Genomic DNA, 6,000 nt, shown 5'->3' with positions numbered 1-6,000 from the left:
AGAAGTGGGATCAGTGAAAGGAGCAACATGAGTAATGGAAGAGTCTTGATTAAGTGTAAGGATGAAAATCAGAAAGCAAAGATTCTAAAACTGAAAACACTAGCTGGTGGTAAAATAACCTGTGCTGGAATAGATGTTAAGAAACGTGGTGTTATTTCAGCAGTTCCTTTAAATGTAACTATGGAAGAAGTAAAAGAAAACCTGATTGGAGGCAAAGTTGCTTTAGCAAGAAGATTGACGACATGGAAAGATAATGTAAAGTGTGATAGTCTTTCTGTGCTGTTACACTTTGAAGAAAGCATTTTACCAGTCAAGGTAAAACTAGGTTTCATCAGTTATGTGGTACGGGAGTATTTACCCCCTCCTTTGCGTTGTTATAAATGTCAGCGCATAGGTCATACTGCTACTGTTTGCAAAGGGAAAATGCGTTGTGCGAAATGTGGAGGGGAGCATGAGTATGGGAAGTGTCAGGAAGGAGCCGAGATCAAGTGTTGCAACTGTGGTGGAGAACACAGCGCTGCATATGCAGGATGTCCAGTACAACAACAGGCTCGTGTAATACAAAAGGTAAAATCCACCCAGAATGTAACATATGCAGAAGCAGCTCGTAGAGTGAAACATGTAAGCGATACAAGAAAACATGCTGGATTGGAACAAACCTCTCAGATTGATAAGTCAATGGATCGGTTGAACTCGATAAAGAATGACTCAAATGATAACATTAGCATGAACAAAACTGATTTTGTAGCTTTTATCTGTGCAGTGGTGAATGGAACTGGGCAGATAGGAAGAAGATCTGATAAAATAAAAATTGTGGTAGACTGTGCAAACAAGTTTTTGAACTGCATCGGTATATCAGCAGAACAAGTTCACAAGATTCTACAGTCTAAAGAAGGGAGAACAGAAGGTGGGATAACAACAAATTATGAAGCATCTCAATGTAATGATGTATAACATTATCATGTCTTTTCTGTTGCTTCATTGGAATGCCAGAAGCCTAATTGCTAATGGTCAGGAGTTTAAAAAGTATATTGCAGATATGAATAAATCTCCTGATATCATTTGTATACAAGAAACTGGTTATGTAAATCATTGGACTTTAGGATGAATGGCTATGAGGTAATAAGGAAGGACAGGATTAATGGTAGAGGTGGGGGGTGTGCAACATTCATAAAAGAAAATGTAATATATAGACAAAGAAGTAATGAGGGAAATGCGGAGTGTATATGTATAGAGATAATGGGTACACAGGGGGTAATTAGAGTGGTAAATTTTTATAATCCATGTTCAGAATTAACAATGGATATCCTGAAAATGAGCATGGGTGAAAAGGCAAACAAAATTATTATATGTGGTGATTTTAATGCTCACAATTGTATTTGGGGTAGCAGGAGTACAGATAAAAATGGAGAAATAATAGAAGAGTTCATGGAAGATAACTCCTTAGTATGTTTAAATGATGGCAATCCAACAAGAATAGACATAGCAAGAGGTAGAATGTCATGTCTGGATATCCAACACAGTCTCATCCCAAAAAGTCATATAACTGACGTTTTGGGACGTATTTTGACCATACGTCAATATCCGTCTTTTTAGGGCCCCCTTAAACGTCGCTAGATGGCGATCCCGGGCCGTCATACAACTGACGCTTTACCTTTAACGTCAGTTAGGTGACGGGTTAGGTTAAAGGCCATTGCACACCGAGTCCGAAATTCGCATCCGAAATTTTCGCACGTTAAAAAAAAAATTCGACCTCACGTTATGTCAGTCAAGCTTGCACACCGCCTCCGAAACTTTCGTCCGTCATAAAATTAATCGGATCGGGTTCGATTTTCTGCGTTTTTCGCATCCAGAGCCAGCATTTTGAGAGGTCTTTTGACAATTCAGGGCCGGGGGGAGCTCGTCCTCAAATCATTGCACATATGCGCCGTGCTTTCAGTTTCGGTTTTCAATTCGATCAAGTGTTTATGTTCTCTTCTCTATATTGGATTATGAAATTAATAAACCTCCCCTTTCAATCAGATTGAAATTTAGGATCGAATAAGGTGTGATTGAGCAGCCTATTCGATAACTAATGTATTATTTGGGCACAATATACACAATAACAGCCTAGCTGTTCTGTCTGCCCAGCGCTTCCAACGGGCCGCGCGCGGGTGTGTGTTTGTCCGTGTGTTTGTCCACACCTGGTCCATACCAGACACACTGCCAGTCTCCGTTCAGAATCGATTTGGTTCACGGAAATTGGTGGTCTTGTTTTTAATATGTGGCTCCAGAATCGCTAGCAAAGCGTCCCACTGACATTCTGAGGTAAATTTTGAATCGCTCAGGATAAATTCGCAACTCCTTGATAAGGAACTCTCCTTCCTCTCGGCGCAATTTCAGGATTGGATGGACGTAATATTTTCTCTTTCTTCTCTTTTCAATAAGAGAGAGGGCAAAAATCATCCTCACTGCTTGACGAATCCATTTGGTATTTTTGCGTTTTTTCCCGCAAAGGTTTAAGAAATACGCAACGGACTCGGTGTGCAAGGTTTCTATGCGTGACGAATTTTTAGGCTGACGAACACGAAAATACGCATACGAATATTTCGTGCTCAGTGTGCAATGGCCTTTACGCCGCCTTCACACTGGCAGTTGAAATCAGCTCCGTAATACGCAATACGTTCCCAACGGACGTCGTACTACACAGTGAAAAGCGTCGGACGCGGGTAGAACAAAAATGGCGGAGAGATTAAAGTTTGATTCTGTCAGTTCTGTATGATCTCTCTGATTAGGGTTATGCTGCGTGAGGAAAGTTGCCCAGGACGTTGACATGTCAGGTCGGCTAAAAACGCCGCGCCGCCACCTTCACACTGGCAGTTGAAATCAGCTCCGATGCGGCTGCGAAACGACCGGAAGTCATTCATTTCCTATGGAGATTCGCAGACCGCATGCGAATGGGTCCGAAACGGGTCCGACCGAGTGCGGTGCGAAGAAAATCGTGTCCGTTGGTCATCCGGATGCGTTCAAAAATTTGAACTCGTGCGAAAAGCTACGGGCGGTTCCTATCCGACAATTCCAGCGGAAGTTGACCGTTGCTATGGTACTGATAAACAAACCTGAATTATTAACTTTAAAATAAAATAAATATTGATTTTATAACGATAAGTTGTGATGTCATTTTTTTATTTTCATGACTTTCTAACGTTTATAAGGGCAGTTAATACAATTAAATTGAAGGTAGACATTGAACTATTGACCACTATATCACATTTTTTAGCCGACCTGACATGTCAACGTCCTGAGCAACTTTCCTCACGCAGCATAACCCTAATCAGAGAGATCATACAGAACTGACAGAATCAAACTTTAATCTCTCCGCCATTTTTGTTCTACCCGCGTCCGACGCTTTTCACTGTGTAGTACGACGTCCGTTGGGAGATTTCAACTGCCAGTGTGAAGGCAGCGTGAAGGCGGCGTTAGGGTTAGGTTTAGGTATGGGGTAGAGTTAGGATCCCATAACCTCATTTACCGACGTTTAAGGGGGCCCTAAAAAGGCGAATATTGACGTATGGTCAAAAGACGTCCCAAAACGTCAGTTATATGACGTCTTGGGATGAGACCGGGTTGGGATATCACATTAGTTTCAGCATCATTAGCTGGCAAATGTGAATGGTCTGTATCTAAAGATAATATAGGAAGTGATCATTTTCCAGTGACGTGTAATTCAAAATAAGATTCAACTACAAAAAGGTAATTATGTAAGATGGATATATAAGAAAGCAGATTGGGAAAAATTTCAAATGTTATGTGAAGAACAGTTCAAAGATCTCTCAATAGAGGGTAGTGTTGATGACAGATATAACAAAGTAGTGAATGCCATTTATTTTGCAACTTCTCAGTCTATCCCTCTATCAAGTGGTATAAAAACAAGAAATAATGTGCTATGGTGGTCAGAGGAGTGCTCGGCAGCAATCAGAGAAAGGAATAAAGCATTTCAGTTTTTAAAAAGAACACTCACACCAGAAGCAGTCATAGATTATCAAAGAAAAAGGGCTTATGTTAAAAAGATTATTAAAAAGTACAAAAAGGTCAGCATGGCAAAACTTTTGTGATACGATTGGGAGAGAAACTGAAATAAATGCAGTCTGGCGTATGATTAAAAAGATGAATGGAATTGATAGTTTTAAAAAAATACCTGTCCTGGAGGAAAATGGGAAGGTAGCTATCACAGATAAGGCTACTTTATTGGCTCAAACATTTGCTAAAGCTCATAGCATTGACAATTTAGATGATACATTTTTAACAAGACGTCAGCAAATTAAGAATGTCTATGGAGATGTTTGCAAGAAAAAACAAGAGTTCAATAATATTTTGGATGATGAGTTTAGTTATTTTGAATTAAAAACAGCAATTAATAATTCAAAGAGTACCACACCAGGAAAAGATTTGATAAGCTATCAAATTTTAAAGAAATTATCACCAAAATCATTAGAAATATTACTGGATTTATATAATTAATGAGGGTATCCTTCCTAAGCAATGGAAAACGGCAATTGTGCTTCCTCTTGCTAAGCCTGGGAAAGATATAACAAAATCTGGTAATTATAGACCTATCGCTCTTACTTCTACGCTATGTAAAGTAATGGGAAAAATGATTGTAAAACGAATGAATTATATTTTAGAGAAAAGAGAATTATTGTCAAAATTTCAAAGTGGTTTTAGGAAAAGCAGGTCTACAGCAGATGCTTTAGTATTGTTTGAAAATGAAATTAAAAAAGCTTTTGTAATGAAAGAGTACATGATTCTTTGATATAGAAAAGGCTTATGACACTTTGTGGAGGGAAGGTTTGCTAATTAAACTGAATAAAATTGGAATAGGTGGCAAATTTTAAAATTGGGTTTTAGAATTTTTATTTGAACGCACCTTTCAGGTGAAAATTGGGGAAGAATTATCAGCTCCTTATAATATTCTAAATGGAACTCCACAGGGTAGTGCAATTAGTCCATTATTGTTTAATTTAATGATCAATGATGTTTTTGATAAAGTGAATAAACCAGGAATAGGATTAGCTCTGTATGCAGATGACGGAGCACTATGGAAGAGAGGCCGTAATATTAAAAATGTGGGTAAAGGTATACAGGAGTCAATTAAAGAAGTGGAAAAATGGTCATTGGACTGGGGTCTAAAGTTTTCAGTATCTAAAACACAATATATGATATTCACAAAGAACAAGAGGAATGAACAGTTAGATCTGAAGTTATATGAACAAACATTGGAAAGAGTACCTGTTTTTAAATATCTTGGATTATGGTTTGATGAAAAACTAACATGGAAGTGTCATATAAGTAAAATTGAGTCAAAATGTAAGAAAATCTTAAATTGTATGCGTACGGTTGCTAGTCACAAGTGGGGAGATAGCCGTAGTGCATTGTTGTGCATGTATCAATTATTGATTCGTTCTTGTTTTGATTATGGATGTATTGTATATGGTTCAGAATCAAAGTCATTGCTGAAAAAATTAGATATAATTCAATCTAAAGCATTAAGATTATGTTGTGGAGCAGTTAAAACATCCCCTGTAGATGCAATTGGAGTAGAAATGGGAGAGATGCCTCTAGATATTAGAAAGGAAAAACTGGCAATTACATGGGTAAATCTCCAACAATCAGCAAATAATCACCTTACTCGCAAAGTATTGGAGGAGTGCTGGGAATACTCATATGATGAAGGACACAGTTTTGGATGGAAGAGTAAAGTATGGGCTAAGGAATGCTGCATGGACAATAAGATCTTCTGTCCCAATATACCACTTACTGATACTCCACCTTGGAAAGTCCCTGAACCGCTTGTAGTTTTGAGTTTATTAAACAAGTCCAAAGAAGAGTACATTGGAAAGGAGATTAATGCCTTTTTAAATAACACATTTTATACAGTATTAAAAATATTTACAGATGGTTCTAAGGAACCTATCAGTCAAAAGGTTGGAGTAGGAGTGTTTATTCCACACTTTAAAAAAC

The sequence above is a fragment of the Pimephales promelas genome, chromosome 17 (assembly GCF_988280905.1).
Source record: "Pimephales promelas chromosome 17, fPimPro1.hap1.1, whole genome shotgun sequence".
In the NCBI taxonomy this organism is placed as follows: Eukaryota; Metazoa; Chordata; class Actinopteri; order Cypriniformes; family Leuciscidae; genus Pimephales; species Pimephales promelas.
The sequence above is the reverse complement of the archived record's forward strand: the minus strand, read 5'-3'. Positions refer to the sequence as shown.